This window comes from Lissotriton helveticus, chromosome 1_1, assembly GCF_964261635.1.
Source record: "Lissotriton helveticus chromosome 1_1, aLisHel1.1, whole genome shotgun sequence".
In the NCBI taxonomy this organism is placed as follows: Eukaryota; Metazoa; Chordata; class Amphibia; order Caudata; family Salamandridae; genus Lissotriton; species Lissotriton helveticus.
The window spans coordinates 1,242,015,798-1,242,033,785 of record NC_136057.1 but is presented as its reverse complement, the minus strand read 5'-3'; the positions used below and the strand labels follow the sequence as shown (position 1 = coordinate 1,242,033,785).

At 47.6% G+C, this 17,988-nt stretch overlaps 1 protein-coding gene across 2 annotated transcripts in view; it reads left to right on the top strand.

Moving 5' to 3' along the window:
* The first annotated feature begins 8,520 nt into the window (after window positions 1–8,520).
* Window positions 8,521–17,988, top strand: part of GTSE1 (G2 and S-phase expressed 1) — a 354,076-nt gene continuing 344,608 nt past the window's right edge. Inside the window, exon 1 of one of the 2 annotated variants that reach the window (XM_078679841.1) lies at window positions 8,521–8,674. The gene's annotated coding sequence lies outside the window, so the exon portion shown is untranslated. The remainder of the gene's footprint in view (window positions 8,675–17,988) is intronic. The other variant, XM_078679849.1, reaches the window with a different exon arrangement.

Genomic DNA, 17,988 nt, shown 5'->3' with positions numbered 1-17,988 from the left:
GGACTGGGGGCTGTGCATGTTCTCCACCCAGAATGTACAATACAGCCGGTGGAGAACATGCAAAGTGCACATGACTGTTTGACCGGCCCAAAACGGCCGTCATAACTGTCATACGCACTTAAGAGAGTGCCCACCACTCCTAACCCCATTCCTGACACAGCCCAGCCATGCCCCGCCCCGCCCCGCCCACCCCATACCAGCTGAGCCACGACTGAAAAATAAAATAATAACATTGTGTATCATCATTTTATTTTTCCTTTTTCAACTGCTCACAGAGCAGTGGAGCAACGCTCCATTGCCTTAGCGGAGGAGCTGCCCCTGGCTATGATGCGGCCAGCAATGACCTAGTAATATTGCTTTTTTTTTTTTAAGACATGTTGCAAAGCAGTGCAGTGCAGTGCAACATGGCTTTCAAGAAAAAAAAGCTCTATGATGCGGACAATGTTGTGGAGTACTCTTGCTACGGGCACCAGTGGATCAGACCCACTCCTGCAGCCCACAAGACCCACACATCCTCAGTGATGTGGTGCGACAGGAAGACCACGTGCAGTCTAGGCCAGGTTATTTTATAGCCTCTGGCCACACCTGGCCAGAGGATGTGATCTGTGCATTTCCGGGTGAGGGCAGGTTAAGCAAGACCATTAACCTGCTTCATCCCTTCCCAACTCAGTCTTGAAAACCAATGTTCATTTGAGACAGCATACAAAGTTCTAAGCCGCTGACTTGGTTGAGGATTAGGCTGGAAGTTGTATCGCTGGTGTGGAGTTTGTCCTGAGTGACTGAGTTGGCTTGTGTGTCATCATCCGGCACACCGTCTGCGACAACTTGGGTACGGTCCCTGTCATTGGTGAAAGTCTCATCACAATGCTCAACCACCGGCCAGTTGGCCCCTCTGTCATTGTCTGTATGATCCACCTGTGTGGCATGAATTCTTTTGAACCAAAAGATGTTCCTGGCAACCATTTCTCTGGCCTTCCAGGCCGTCACCATGGTTCGGTCAAATTTTAGTACTGTCCAGACCCCTGGTTCATAGGTTTTTCTGAATTTCCACCCTGTCATGCGATCTCTAATGACCACCATGTCTCCTGGCGAGACTGACCATGTCCTTGCTCTTCGTCTTTGGCTTGTGTGGATGTTACGCTGTGAGCGCCGAGCCTGGGTTCCTTGGATGTCATGGGCTGGTGGCCCCCATCCTGGATACATTGGGATGGTATCGCAACATGATCTATAAAACAGCAGAGTCCATGGGGCTTGCTGGGTGTGCAGCGAGGTGTTCCATGAATCTCACAGAGAAATAACTGGAGTTGAGGTTCAGGATTAACTTGTTCGGCTACTGCGATTCAGAGAGACTTATTCAAGGTACCCATGAATCTTTCACCCTCGCCATTGGCCTCTTGGTTGTTTGGGGAGGTCCCCTAATTCTGTGCCTTGGAAGGGTGGTCCATTGTCAGGCTTGATCTTGCTCAGTAAGTTGAAGGTGGCAAATGTCTTGTCAAGGACGGGGGCTACATGCGTAAATGCAGTTGATCCAACCACCTCAACAATAGGATACTTGGAGTAACTGTCTATCAAGACAATTGTGGCCATCCTGTCTGGAATGCTCCCAAAATCAAGACTCATCTTGGGCCACGGTACAGTACACGGATCCTCAGTGATTATAGGTGCCGGTCTTTCAGATGAGCTCGTCAGTTGGCATACCAGGCACTGTCGAACGATCTCTTCAACCATGGCTTCGAGCCTCGGAAACCACACCTTTTCCCTGATGCAGGGCTTCTTCTTCATGGTGCCATCCATGAACCAGCAGCATCATGTGGCATTGTAGGGGGGCTGGGATTACAATGTGGGGTCCTCACAGAAGGATTCCTTCTTGTGTGGTACTGAATTTGTCCCGGACCCTCCACATTTTTATCCGCCTCTCCCTATCTTGGCTGGGCCAGTAATTGTCGTCCTGTAGGAAGTACCACAATGTTCCTTTTTAGATGGCAGCTTTCACACATGCGAGTACTGGGTTTGTTTTTACAGCCTCTTCGATGTCATCCATACTCAGAGCTTTGGGATAGGCAGCTTGCGAGACTAGATTGACATACTCTTCAACTGCATCGATGTTATTGGTGTTATGGTCATCCAGCAACGCAGGGTGATGAGAGAGAAAATTAGCGAAATTCTTGGCTCCAGGCCTCTATACCACCTCCATCTGGTAGTGTTGTAATTGAATGACCTACCCTCTCAATTCTTGGTGGTGGATGTGTAGTAGATCCACAAAAGAGCGGGACGAGAGGCTGGTGGTCTGTGATGACAATGAATAGTTCACCGCTCAGATACAAGTGTAAGTATCTGCAGCCCACTTGTTTGCCAAGGCCTCGCTATCAATCTGGGCATAATGTGCTTCAGTCTGCGTCAATGTCTTGCTGGTAAATACCAGCGTTGTCCACCTGCCAGGATCACGTTCTTGGGTGAGTACTGCCCTAAGCCCCACTGGACTGGGGTCAACGAGCAGTTCTGTGGCCTTGTCCAGATCAAAGTACGCCATGGTGGCATTGTCATGGAGCGCTCTTTAATTTTCTGGAATACGTCATCTTCTTTTTGACCCACTTAGGATGGATGTATGACGTTATAACGCATACTATTACTCCGCAGACCATTACAACGCGACTTTTACTCCGCATACCGTTACAACGCATAGCGCCTTGGGGCGCTGGATAGTGGTAAGTATAATTTACTATTCTAACTCCAGTCCCCGTGGACCCTAGGGAAGGTGTTGGATAGTAAATTATACTTATTCCCTATCCTAGAGCGCCCCCCAGCGCAATGCGTTGTAATGGTATGCGGAGTAAAAGTCGCGTTGTAATGGTAGTGCGGAGTAAAAGATCCGTTGTAACGGGTGTATACCCTTAGGATCTGTATTCATCAGGGCTCTCAGAGGTTCCGCTAGGGTGGCAAGGCCTGGAATAAATCAACCATAGTACGTGGCCATGCTGAGAAAGCTACTCACTTTTGAAACAGTGGTTGGTGCATGCGCTCTTTGGATGGCTTTTGGTTTTTTGGGGGTTGACGTGTACCCCATCTTGATTGAACACATAGCCAAAGAATTCATTCCATGAATGGCTGAAAGAACAATCATTTTTTTTTGTGCAGCATGACTCTGTTTTTCCAGAGACCCCTTAAGGTGCCTCAGAGGTACTTGTGGTGTTCGGTCGCCATCACTAAATGGATGAGAATGTCGTTACTGATATTCATAATACCAGGTAGTCCAGATAGTGTTTCCCGTATTGCATTCTGAAATACTTTGGCAGCTGATGATATGCCAAAGTTTAGCAGCTTGTACCGGAGTAGTCCCAGGTGGTGATGTATCTACTCTCTTCGGCCAGGAGTAGCTGGGGATACCTGGCATTTAGGGCTAGTTTAGAGAACCAATGAAATCCGTTCACATCCGCTATGAGGTCATCCATTGTTGGCGGTATGTGCTGCTCACACTTGATACACGGTTTGGTAGCCGCATGTCGATGCACAAGCGTATCGTTCCTGGTTGCTTTGGTTTTTCTGCTATTACTATTGGGAGACCCGCGGCTTTAGTCCAAACACTTTCTCAATCACCCCTTGCTTCTCAAGCTTCTCAAGCTCTTGTTCTACTAGAGGTCGGAGGTGGAAGCAGATCCGGCGGTGATGTAGCGCCACTGGTGTAACGGTGGCATCGATATGCAGCTTGACTGGTCGAGATTTTAGGCATCCTAGTCCGCTGAATAGTTCTGGGAATTGGTATAGTTGGTCATCGATCTGATGTGACTTTAAGCTCAGGGCAAACGACACTAGTCCCAGATCTGCTGCGGTGTGTCTCCCCACCAGTGTGTCAGCTTTCTTGTCTATGACGTGGAATGTCGTTGTGACTTCCCGGTCTTTGGATTGTACTTGCACGGACATGGGTCCTTGGAGATGCAGGGGTGATTGGCTCCCATAAGCAAAGATCTTGGTGTGTGAAGAGGCCAGTGGTGACTTTGGTTCGAGGCGGTTGTACTGCTGAACTTCCATTACGTTGACTGAGGCCTTTGTGTCAATGATGGCTTTAATCTCGGATCCAGCGATGAGGATAAAACAAGTGGGCTGTGGCTTCCGGAGATGTTTTAGCTCTCTTGTGAATGAAATTAGGAAGGTCTCCTCTCCCTCTTCATCAGGGGATGAATCTTCTATTCTGCGATTTTCTTGCGGTGGTGTCTGGCAGTGCTAGGACAGTTGACGTACCGCCCTCATTGGCAGCCTACCTCTTCGGGTGCTTCTGTTCTTGGCCTTTTTCCAGGCAACGGATGCTAAGTGGTTGCTGATACCACAATTAGAGCACGTGCAGGCTTGGGCAAGGTATTCGCCCAAAGGGTGTACTTCACGGACACAGTATCTGCACTGAGGTTTCGTGGGCGGGGATCCTCAAATTTTGGTGGTCTCGGTTTTGCTCTTCGTGTGGATGGCATCAGCCTGCTCCATCTTGATGGTTGTGGCCTTCTCAGGTGCTTGGGTGATGGGTAAGTCCATTTCATTGGTCGTGAGACCTTGCTAAAATCAAGATGTTGTCTGGACTAAAGTTGGGTTGTCTTAGGATGAGGCTTCGCATTGCTTGCTGCGACACCCATGGAGTACTTGGGCTTGGATTTCCTTTACCTGGTCGTCTGCCGTGCAGGTGCTTGTCAGCTTATGTAACCTCATGTAAAACATGTTGATTGACTCTCCTTCTCTCTGACGGGCTTGTTTAAGCCATTCGAAATCAGGGTTTACTTGTGGATCGAAATGAGCAATGTCATTCTCCATGGCGAGGTCAGTATTGGGCAGGTGTTTGAATAATTTTTATAGTTCTTCCCCTGGTATTGGAGTAGTAGTGACCTTTTAATTGCGCTATCCATCTCATGTGTGGCAATGTAGTAGTTATCAAGTCATCCTATCCAGTTTTTCCAGTGAGGGGACGCTGTTGCTAGCTCTGCATGTTCACTGAATGGCGGTAGCACCCCTGTGAGCGCGTGTTGTGGAGTAGATTTACATTGGGGCTGAGCAGCACTTGTCTCATCAGCCATGAAGGATGCTGTAGGATCAGTGAGGTATTCTCTGTGGAGGGAGTACTCAAATTCTGTGGAGTTGGGTGTGCCAATGCTTGATTATCTGGACGTTTCTATTTCTGAAGTATGCCCCCACCCCTTGATGTCTCCTTTATTTATCTTCTTGGATACTTGGACTGTCCTCCTTTCACTCCATACATTCTAAACGGTGTGCCCTTCTGTGGGTCAAGCAGGGAGAAGAGAGAGCTCTCTACTGGCCCTTGCTCGGGAATAGTGGCAGCAGGGGAGCACACTGCATAGGAGCGGTAGGCAGTCCTAGGCCTGAGCCAGTATTCACAGTGATCTGTTTGGCAATGAGCAGAGCATTGCCGGCGGGTTGGTCCTGAGCGATCCTCAGTCCCTGGGACATGATGGCAACTTCGCAGGACAGCGGGTGCCTCACCACAGGGGAGGAAGGCACGCCGGTTACAGTAGTAAGGCAGCGGCTACGGAGACGGCGGCCAGGTGTCATCGGGCCGGTAGCGGCTATTCACAGGCCTGCGGGAAGGCAGGGACCAGCTTCAGAGTGAGCAGGGGTGTTTCCCGCCATCGTTGCCAGTGTTGTGGGGTACCTGAGGTAAGGAGGTACACACAGGTAAGATAGAATTAAGAGTGAAGAGACAGGTGGAAGAAGACGAGGAGGTAGCAAGCATACACAAATGGGAAAGACCCAAACTCACCAACAACGAATACAATACGGATGCAAAGATGTGACCAAAGAGGAGAGAGTGAAGAGATAGGTGAAAGAAAGCATGGTCAAAGCGAAGGGTAAAAAACACGAATAGAAATGACGCATACTCTCCAATAAAGAGTAGGAATGGAGATGAAAACAGTGATAATGCGAAATAAACAACAAGTGAACAGAAAGACATAGATGCACCAAAAACCACACCCAAACATACCCACTGGCCAGGCAGGCAAGCAAGGAAGGAAGGAAGGACAAGGCATGACACGACCTACACCCCAGACTTCCCCAAGACACACGAAATGGACAAGGAAGGATCTCCTCCTCCAAAGGGAAGAAATAGGAAGAAACTAGTTAGGGAAAGACTGGAGACAAGGGAAGACTAACAACCAATAGTAGTCCAGATACCAAGGATGCAAAGAATGTGTGACATCACGAGGAGAACTGAACAGGCGAGAAAACAGAGAAAGAGAGAATAAAATACAAAAGAGTATGATTCTACTTCCCCCACTTTTATAATAATAAAATGATTAAGAGAATAACATATAGTATTTTCAACAATGTAACATTACATAACCATGACATATTAAGAAAATGACAGCAAATGGTATTAAGACCTATAATGTGATAGCCCGTGTAGGGACAACCCCCATGTAGGGGTCACATAATGTGAAATGTAGTAATGGGACTATAACCCATAAGTCACACCCTGTGTGAGGGTAGAAGTGTAAGCAAAAATGGGACTGAAACCCAATGACCTTCCCCTAGACGTAAGGGTGGTTAGCTTGTGTAAATGGGACTGATAGCCATGCAACAGTGCCCTGTGTAAGGGAGAAAAACGTATGTAGCCCGTGTAGGCACATGTATGAGCAAATGGGGCTAGAACCCATTGCCATCCACGTGTAGGGAAGAATAAAGTGTACAATAGTACACATGTAAAAGTACACATGTAAAACGAACAATGAATCCCTGAAGGAGAATACCCAGAGTCCATGAACGCAAAATGTAGCATGTGTGTAGTGAGCTAATGGGGCTAGTCCCATTGCCACCCCTATGTGTATGCATATGGTGTAAACACAGCAAATAATACAGTTGGCTTGATTACTGCATCACATTAAGGTTTGCTGACAGTCAAAGATAAAGGTGTGGCTGTCGCCGTAGTCCTGTGTCACACACTGGAAAGATCCATGGGTACAGGCAAATTGTAGTGACAGTCAAATGTGATAGTGACACCCACAGAGGAAATAGGCAGTACACAGAGAGAAATGCCAGCGTTCCAAAGGGAAGACAGAATGTACCCACCAACATTGATGACCTCCTGGAAAGAGATGAAAAACAGCGCGAACACAGCGCTGTACAGGAATGTAAAACGGAAGTGGAATCCGGGTTCTTCTGGTTGAATGCAGTCGCCAATCAAAAGATTGTAGCATGTACGGTGCGCAAGGCCAGATGGCTCACGGCGCGTTAGTGCGCCAAACTGTGTCACTAAGTCAGTTCTGACGGGGTAAAGTGGCTGACGTAATAGAAGATCTTCGAGGAGACCCACGCAGCTGCCAGAATGAGGCAAAATGTATGCGCATGCTAATCCATTGTACTTTGCAAGCATGGGTTTGTATCCCATCCTAGTCACCAAATAAATGTATTAAGGAGGTCCACGCAGGTCAGATATAATTAAGGATGATTTATTCAAGCAGGTAACATGTTGAATAGTTCCAGACAACAGGTAGTTGAGTTGGGAAGGAGAGCCCCACCAGGAGCAGCCTGCCTGCTGCTCAGCCCATGCTTAACTGTCACTTCACCTCCAGTCTCCCAACATTCAGAAGCACATCATGACTCTAACATTCTATTGAGCACACAGCACAAACACTGGCTGAGCAAGAGGTGTAAATCACATAACAATAACAAGGGCAGAATACTACAGTACCCCTCTTGCTGTGGGCCCCACTGGATAAGCTCCCGCAGCCCACAAGACAAACACGTACTCTGTGATGTGGTGTAGCAGTAAGACCACGTGCAGTCTACGCCTGTTTATTTTAGAACCTCTGGCCACACCTGGCCAGAAGATGTGACTTGTGCATTTCCGGGTGAGGGGAGGTTAAGCAAGACTGCTAACCTGCTGCGGATAACACATAAAGCTTTTTATTTTGCACAACAGCTCATGCTGCTGTGCAACAGGTCTAAAATTACATTGGCAAAACCAATAGATGTTGCAGAGGCGAAACCTATTTGTTTTGCCAATGCTTGTTTTTTTAATCGATATTGCTAGCCTAATTTGTTTTGCTATGAAGCCATATCATTGCTCTAAACATGAGAAGCCTGACAACTCAAGTTACTTGGGCCACCCAGTGGTCTTCCATTTCTTTACAGGGTATTTCTTGACAGGAGCAAAGCAAGCACCAAGACGCCTATGTGCGTTCCAGCGCTCTTATACATCATATTAACACAACACAACCACTCGTTCCTATGTGCTAAGAGCCATTTTTGACGTCGGCCGTGATACATCTAAAAGTACATTTATTAATCATCAGTGTACACGTTTTGGAAGGTTCTGCAATTGTGCCATCGAATTCTTTGATACTCCGATATCGATACTTCTAGAACGCCCACCTGATATGGCCCCAGAATGGGGACGCACATTTCAACTCGTAAACACCAGCTGAAAAAGTCAAAACTAGAACCCTGAAAACGTTAGGGGCATTTAAACTACATCTCCCATGACGCAGAGCGGCTAAAACCGGAACTTGACTGACGCACGAACGCTCAGACACGTTTAAACTGACCAATGAAGATTTCGCGTTTGTATCTTGGGATATAGTTAGTGACTTGTTGCTCCAATTTAAAAAACCTTCAGCGTCCTATTTATTCCTCCACGTTCTCGGGAGACTGGCCGGTGTTGTGTGGACTACTGCTGCAGGTAAAGAGTGGTCGGCTCGGGCGTAAACTCGGGATTCGGATGGCGGTGAGAGAATGAGTGCTTTTAACTGCGGGTGTAGAGGGCTCCCCGTAATTATTTCTGGTGCGCTTTAAATCTCACGATGCACCGTATCCGCCTTATGTTGGAAAAGAGTCTCGCATTGCTAATGGTATTGGTGCAGGGAGGGCTCTTGATGAAGGTAATTATGAAGGAGACGAATTTAAGGGGAAAACAGGTTTCAATGGACTCGAGGAGAGAGAGAGAAAGAGTGGAGAGGCGACTAGAGGCAGCAGGTTAAAAGTACGTGTGGTGCTTGATCCAAACTAATAAGTTATGATATGTATTCAAGGGTTAGGCTAGGATCTTTCACATCGTTAACTGTCTGAACGTGTGCGATGCTCCTGTATAAAAAGGCAAGGTGAGAAAGAACGATTAGCATTTCTAGAGGGGACTGAGTTGGGTTGTCAGAGATGTATCGGGGGGGGGGGGGGGGCAATTCAAAGCTAGCTCGTATTCCTCATACGTTTAGCACCCAAGCATTCAACCAGCAGAAGCAGAACATTTACTTTACTTGTTGGAAAACTAAAATTTTTAAAGGCACAAAACAAATGTAGCCTTTGTTCAGAAATGTCTTTTTGACACATTTATAAGGAGTACAACTCAACACCAGGAAAATATACCTATGATTTACTTTAGAATAGTAACTCAAATGTTTGCACGTTCCCATATGGGATATCTAGTTTACATTTTTTGAAGTGTGTACCTATGCTCCTAATTCTCTTAGGCACGTGGGTGGTTTAGAAATGAAAACATGCACTGCAAATCATATATTTATATGCATATATAATACACGTTTCTACGTTGTTTACCTCACCTTAGACCAGAGGTCTTCAAACTTTTTGAAGCGAGACCCCCATGTCAGACTTTTTTAGGCGTAAGGTCCCCAATCTGACACAAATTTCTAGAACCTGGTACTCTTCCTCATCGTCAATAACTCTGGACCACCATAAACGCCCCAAATTCTCACAGCAAATAATGTTTTTGGTGGGGAAATAATATATTAAGCGTGTTTAGCAAACCAAAAGTCAGTGAGCGTGGGGGTTTAGTCCAAATTGTAGCTAAAACTAATAGGCCTCATTTATGAAGTATTGGCGTAGGGCAGCGCTGCAAGTCTTATTGCTCCACTGGCCTTTGCCAATGTGAAAGGGCAGGAATGCACCGTATTTATGAAATACAGTGCATTCTTGTCCTTGTCACTTGCATTGGCGTACAAACTGCTGCTTAGCACCAACATAGGCAGGATTGTTTTTGTACAAGGGGCACCTTCCTTCACAAAAACAATCATGAGAGGCATTTTCCTCCTATATGAGCTGCAGAATGCATCGATGTCTGCAGACACTGTGATGCAGAATGCCGGACGACTGACTACTTTGGAGTTGCCACATTGAAAGTGGATTTGACTAAACTTATTGTTGAAGGACTTTGGTGGCTAGTGGACACGTGCTGGAGGATCGAGTGATGAAGTTTCTGACTCGGTTGTTGTAATTGGGTGCAACCTTTTCGTCCTGAGGATGGTCTCGTTGAATTAAGTGTGTGGGAGACCGAAACGTCGACGCCGTTACACCTTTTGTTGTTTCAAGAATACATTTATGAAAACTGAAGAAATCAAAAAGACTTTGAATTGGTGATACTGTATGGCAATTTATGTTATCTGGTCCATACGAATGTGCAGAGGGTGTACGATACTGTTGTGGACACAAAAATTATAACAGTTCTTTTGGTTGCCATATATGAATTTTATATATATTTGTTTTGCACTACAAACTTTGAAACTTGAAACTAAAAAACAAGATTTTCGATAAAAGAAATATCATCGATTCAACCTTGTCCTGTGTTATACTGAATTATTCGTTCATGTCTGACGATACATAAATAAGAAATGGTTTGTGATAAATGATTCCTCAAGGATTACTGTCTATTGAATCCACTGGGGAGGCGTCCGTATTTGGAGCTTTCCCAGGTTTACTTGATTTTGTAAGTATGGGACAGTATCAAAATCCATGGGTGTTGCGTCGGAACCCCACGCAAGGCACATTGAACACCTCCTTGCCGCAGAGTAAGGCAACGTACTTACTTGTGCTGCTATGTCTTACTCCATATCTATGAGCCCATGCAAAGCATGCAGGGTGACTTTGCACCGCCTCATAGGTATGGTTGAGACACATGCGCCTCCGGAGCGTAAAAAAAAGTGATGCTTTGACGTTGCAAGCCTCTCATAAATAAGCCCCAAAATATTATGTCGGTTTTTTAGGTCTTTCACCATCGGGTATCTTACATAGATTTTATATGTGCAACCAGAGAGCCACAGAATCAAATCTTGATTGGTGCAGTGGAGAATAGTGAAGTGTATTTTTAGTGCTACGAGGTCACAGCCTATGACCAAAAGCACCATGAATATGCAAGTCCTCCTTTTTATACTTTTTTTTTTTTTTTAAAGTTTTCAAAAACCTTTTATTGATGATTAGCACGGTACATCAGTGTAATAAACATCTGCAAAACAACTGTTGAAGCAGGAGACAGAGCAGTGACACCTTCCTGTGTCTTCTATTCAATTGTGCATGAAAAATGTAAAGGAACTAGAAAAAACAGTACACTCCCATCCCTTTAATCGACTAATTTGCTGAGTACAGGCAAGAAGAAGAAAGAAGAAGAAACTGGATGAAAAAAAAATCAAATAATGCATTATAGTGAGATACAGTCTATGGCATATCAGACAACAGTCTGATTCAATGTTCTAACATGCTACATGTGGTTGTAGTGGCGAGCTAGTGTCAATATATTGATAAAAGACAACTTCGCCGCTGGGTAGGCTAATGCCTTGATATTCCAACCTCGATTGTAGGACATTCTGAGCACAATACCCCCCATCCCACCAGCTTTCGTGAATTATGCTAATGGGAGTCCTCATGAGCCCCAGTTGGATTACTGTACTGGTGCAGGCGGTGGGGCTCGAGGTGAGCCATCGGTCGCCTGATCGCTTCGTTCCTCCCCCTCCGCCCCATCCACATCTCGTCTAAGGAGGTAAGAAGTGAGTGGGCCCCCGATATCCTTAGGTTGTGACCTTATGGGTAACAGTTCTGCGTAGGAGTGTATGTGATCCTGCCAAGTGGACATATTATGAATCCAGGATTTGAATTTAGGGGCTCGACTACCCTACCCACCCTACCCAATCTGCACGCCACTAGGCGTTTGGCCAGGAGTAAGCCCATAGCCAGAAACCTTTTATGAACTGTATTGCAGTTTTGTGTGAGGCCCAGCAGGGCCATAAGTGGACATGATAACAATGTGACCCCCAGCATGTCCGAAAGACCTTCAAAAATCTGTGCCCAGTAATCTGCCACTCTGGGGCAGGTCCATGCCAGGTGTATAAAGTCTGCTTCCTCCTCCCCGCAGCACTCGCATGGTGTATTATCTTTTAGGTGAAAACTATGTAGCTTAACGGGGGGTGGTACAGACGGTGAAGAAATTTGAAGTGAATGAGGCGTAGCCGACTATTGCTTGTGATTCTGTCCGTTTGAGTGCAGCTGAGCTCCCATTGGTCATCTGTTAGGGGGACAGTGAGGTCGGCATCCCAGGAATTTCTGGCTCGCAAAGTGTGAGTGGGTGAGGCACTTCATGTATGTTTATACAAGAGGGACATGACGTGTCGGGGGGTCTTCTTGCAGCAAAGTATGTAGAGGTGCGAGGGTATCCGGCTCGTCGGGAAAAGTAGGGGAGATAGCTCTGACACTTTGCCTTAGCAGAGTATATAAGAATGTGTCAATCATTGTGGGTGTGTGCGTTCCAAAATACTGTTCAATGGAGCGAAATTGGCCCCCAGTGTACAGGTCCCCCCCCAAGTATGATATTGCAATCTAGTCCGCATTCTGCAGCATATCTCCTTGCATGTAATCTGGGATCGTTCAACAAACTCATCCTAGGTGAGTACCATAACGGGGGGTTCCCTAGGACCCGGGCGAGTCGTCGCCATGCTAGCACTGTGCATTCAACAGTGGCTGGGTCATTTTCCCTCTCTTTCACTGGTGTAAACAAATAGCCTGATGGAGGTGTTGGGGCCATATAGCCATCTTCTACCGCTAGGTGAGCCATATACGGCGGAGGGTGGGTCCAGTACGTTGCGAAGTGGGCCTATGCACAGTAATAATAATACTCAAAATTGAGGATTTCATATCCACCCTGGTGATATGGGAGCATCAGTGTATCTAGGCTAAGTCGCGCCCGTTTCCCTCCCCATATGAGTCGTGTGAGTTGGGTCCTAAGTGTGCGGAAGAAAAACCTCCCTGGGTGGTATGGGATGTTGATGAATAAGTACAACAGTTTGGGTAGCACTACCATCTTGATAAGTGAGATTCTACCTGCCATGGAAAGCGGCAGGTGTATCCATTTAGTGATGTTGTCTGCTATCCTATCAATGGGCGTCCCATAGTTAGCTCTCATCAGTGCATCTTTATTTCTCGTGATTCGTATACCCAGATATTTCAACTCCTCAGATTCCCAGAGTAGGGGGTAGTCCAGTTGATGTGGTTGTGTGGCATCAGTAAGGGGGAATATATAGCTGACTTGGACCAGTTCATTTGCACACAAGAAATTCCGCCAAATTTTGTGATTTCATGCAGCACGGGGTTTCGGTTTTCCTGAGGTCTTTTCCACATATAAGGTCATATCGTCCGCATATGGAGAAATTAGCAGTTGCCTGGCTGGGTAGATCAATGCCCTGTGATTATGTTGTTGCCTGAGTTTTGCAGCTAGAGGCTCAGTGGCGAGGGCAAAAAGGATTGGGGATAATGGGCATCCCTGTCTGGTCCCTCTGAAAATATGAAAGAGGGGAGATCTGGCCCCATTCAACAGTACCGTAGCTGTCGGCTGACAATACAGCAGTCGTATCCAGTGCAGGAACGCAATGAACGTTCCCATATACTCAAATGTACCCAGCAAGTAGTCCCACTCTAGTGAGCCTTGGTGGCGTCGAAATACCGCCACCGCCTCGCAGGCAGGGTCGATATCCTGGAGTACTGCAGCTAGGGTTCTAAGATTGTGTGATGTAGAACGATTGGGTATGAAACCCGCTTGATTGGGCAGTACAAGCCGCTCCATCAATAGGTTAAGTCGGGTCGCTAGGACCTTTGCCAATATTTTAGTGTCACAGTTCAATAAGGACAGGGGGCGGTATGAATCGCACAGTACTGGGGATTTTCCTGGTTTAAGCAATGAGGGCCTCTCTCATAGTCTTGGGCAAACCACCTTCTTCTAATGCCGCATAATATACTTCTTTTAGTATAGGAGCAAACAGTTGAACATAGGTTTTATAAAATTTAATAGGGAGGCCATCTGACCCCGGGGCCCGTCCTGATTTCATATGCATGATGGCATCTGTGATTTCGAGAGTTCCAGGTCTAAGTTAAGGAACTTTCGCTGGGTGTCACCCAGCCAGGCAAGTGCAGTATCCCCTAGGTAGGTAAATCAAGTGGAACGCCCCTTTGAGAAGAATAAAGCGTACCATAGTGTTCCTTAAAGATACCGAGCAAGTCCGAGAGGTTCCTATGTGTATTGCCGTGTGTATCTTGGATTTCCGTAACATAGTTAAAAAATGTAGGGGGTCTGGTCTCACTCGCGAGCGCCTTCCCCGGGTGATCTCCCTCACCATAAACGCGTGCCATGTGTGGTTTCCCGCAAAATTGGCACTCCCTATCCGCAAGCAATTCATATTCCGTGACCTTGTCTCGCAGTTGGGCCCGTATAACATTGTCCTCAGGACTGCGGGCAAAGGCATTTTCTCGATCTTGGAGCCCCCTCTCTAATGTGCGAAGATCGTTACATAGTGATTTAAGGCCACCACCGCCTTTGGCTATGCACCATCCCCTCGCCGTAACTTTGAACGCCTCCCAAACCATCGTGATGCTGGAAACAGAATTTAGGTTGCGTTCAAGAAATCCTGGATTTCCTGTTCTACCTCAGCCTTAAACGCTGAGTCGCTGAGATGAGCTGGGTTGAGTTGCCAGTTTAGGTACGGGGAGCTGTCTAGAGGGGGCTGTAGTTCCACGACCACCGGAGAGTGATCAGAGTATGTGCGGGCCAGATGGTGCGCAAAGCCCAGCCAATGTGTCATGCCCGTAGAGACAAACACGTAGTCAAGTCTAGCCCAGGTGGAGTGGACCGCCGAGAAGTGCGTGCCCACCCGAAGTGGATGATGTTTGTACCTCCAGGAATCCAACAAATAGTTGCTATCTATGATATCACTTAGTGTCCTTTGTGTAAGCATGTAGTGGGCCGGGTTAGCACGAGATCTGTCCATCTGGGGTCGTACTGCTGTGTTGAAGACCCCCCCCCCCCCGAATAACATAGGTTATACCTAACGCTTGTATTTTGCCCCACAATAAGAGAAGAATATGGGGATCATCTATATTAGGGCCATAGTAATTGACAAACACCACATCGTACGAGTGGAGCCTACCCCAAAGTAGACAGATCCTGCCTCCAACATCTGATTCGGATCCAGCGGAAGCGAATGTCACTCCTCGCTTGATTAGTATGGTCACTCCCTTGGAGTAACTGGAGTAAGATGCAAAGCACCGGTGGGAGGCCCATTTCGAGGCAAATAGTGGGTTGGTCCCGGGGGCTAAGTGAGTTTCTTGTAGAAGAGCATTCTTAATTTCTTGTCTAAGTACCCAAGCACCCGCCTACGTTTTCTAGGGCCATTGAGGCCGCGCACATTCCACGATGCCCCCTTAATATTTCGAGTGGTGTTTGCCTTACCCAGCAACTCCATTACAAAAGAAAGAAGAATTGCAACATACATTGTTGACCATCATTGCCTCTACTTTGCGCAGTATATCAATCTTTACACACGCCCCCTCCACCCACACCGGTCCCCCCCAACTTGCCGTTTATGCTAATCCCATCCTCCCCTCATATTTGTCCCCAACTTATCGTAACAGTCAAGTCCAACATTAATTGGGGGTTCACCCGTTGTAGGAGCCCGCACCATGCCTCCTCTTCTCCCCTATTGCACCCACCCGCCACAGCGCCGGCTAGGCGAGCAGCTTCTATGGGATGGGGAAGGGTGACTGGGCATGCCTCAATACAGTTAAAATGTCAGTAAGTATACATCACCAGTTCGGAGACAGCGATCCGCTGTGCAAGTATCATGTCTGCTTTTGAGTGCATCTGTAAGTCTCAGGTAGTTCATTCCGGCTGAGACATCAGCGACGGCGACCTGGAGTGATCGTGTGCCGCTGCTTCCTTGGACGCCACCCTGCGATTCTTTTTGAGGAAGTCCTCCGCCTGTTGGCGGTTGGTGAAGTAGTGTTGACGCCCGCGGTGTGTGATCTTTAGCTTTGCGGGGTACATCATGGCGTACGGTATCTCCTGTTGACTATTTTTCTTCACTGTGGCAAATTTACGCCTAGCTTCTTGCACCGTTTGGGTGAAGTCCCAAAAAAAAGCCAGAGTAGTATTTTCGTAGTGCACCTGACCGTATCTCTGTCGCGGTAGTTCAAGCAGCGCATGATAATAGGACGAGGCGTCGCCCCTGGGGGTGGGAGTGCGGCCAACGACCTGTGTGCTCTCTCTATAGTCATGTGCGCCGAGAAGGAGTCTCTCCCAAATAGATCTATAACCAATTTTTCCATGAAGTCCTCCATTCGGCTTGTATTTGTCGATTCGGCCAGGCCCAAAACTCGGACGTTATTCCTTCTTGAACGGGCCTTCAAATCCTCGTTATCTGCTATTATTTTCAGGAATTTGTCCATTTGAAGCACACGTTCTCTATTCGCTACAGTCCCATCCTCCAGCCCCGACACCCTAGTCTCAGCCTCTGTAAGTCTCAGATCATGTTGCTCGAGTTTATTCACCACTGTGTCCATTCTACCATTCATTGTGTCCATTTTGGCATCGATGGATGATAGGCTCTGCTTCACGCTCCGAAGGAGGGATTTCCAGTCCTCCTCTTGACTGTCCGCAGTGTCCTGGTTAGCACGTTCTGCGGTGTTAGTACCCAGTGCTTTGCGAGAATCATACGTGAGTTTAGCTTGTTTAGCGTCATTGCGCCCCATGATGACTGCCAGCTGTAGTTACGTGGTCAACGGTCAGCCCTTCATCAGTAGAGATCTGTTTCACTCAGTATCCTGACCCATCTGTGCCGGCGTCAATACTTTAGGGAATTCAAGATGGCGGATCTGCGTTCAGGAAAAAGTGGATCAAGGCAAACCAACCCAAGGCACACCAGGCGAGTGTTGTCCCCAGTTGGGTTCCAGGCGCCAAAAGCAACACTACAATTGAGTCGATATGAAGGCCCTTGGACACACAGGATATATGTGGGCTAGTCTTGCAGTCTTCAGTCTCAGCTCATGCAGCACGTGTATGGGGGTGCCCTCGTGTAGTCGTTGCCCCAGTTAAGAAATGCCACATTACGCAGCGGTCACGTCCCACCTCTCTGGACTGGCGCGATTCCTTGCTTGTTGTTTCTGGGGTCGGGGTGCGTGACGCAGCGCCGGGTCTCCGGCTGCTCTGCACACCACCGCCTCCAAGATGGCGATTGATCCTATACGTAGCGTCAAAGTAGGCCCTTCCAGCATGCTCACATGTGCGGCATTCAGGCACAGGAGTAGGCCTTGTTCCCCGCGCGATGCGGTATTTCTTGAGGAGCAGGGCACACCGTTTGAATCAGTAGAGTTAGCGCTTTCCGCAACTGGTCCTGCGAATCTTCGCATTTAACTCAGGATGGTATTGCAGGATATTTTCTGCCCGGTCTGGCAGGAGCCTCACTGGTGTGTGCTTGGTCGCGTGCCACCTAGCGCCCCCATCCTTTTATACTTGCATTACACACAGGCTTGTGAAAGGTTTCCCTAATCTTATTTTAACGCTCATTAGAAGAATTGTAATTTTGTGTGTCTGAATGGGGAATTTAGGGGGAGGGCTTGCAATTTTGTTTTAACCTTGCCCACTTAGTAATTTTAAATTAGATTACCGTTTCTGTTGGTGGCATAGTTTTCGGAGTGTGTTAACCTCCACGGCACTGCAGCATACCTGACCTCTTTTGCGGCTGGGTAGCGGCCATCTTGGACGTGACACGCGCTTCTCGCGGTCAGCAGTCCAGTCGTTGCACGCACCATACCAGCACTGGCCAAACCCTATTTAAATGTGCCTTGGTAGAAGCAGCGGGCGGGCGCGCCGCAGGTGCGCCAAAGGCAAGCCCATCTGCGCCCGTCCGCGGGCGGCCGGGGTCAGGGGCCAGTCCCCATATCGGTACATTGTAT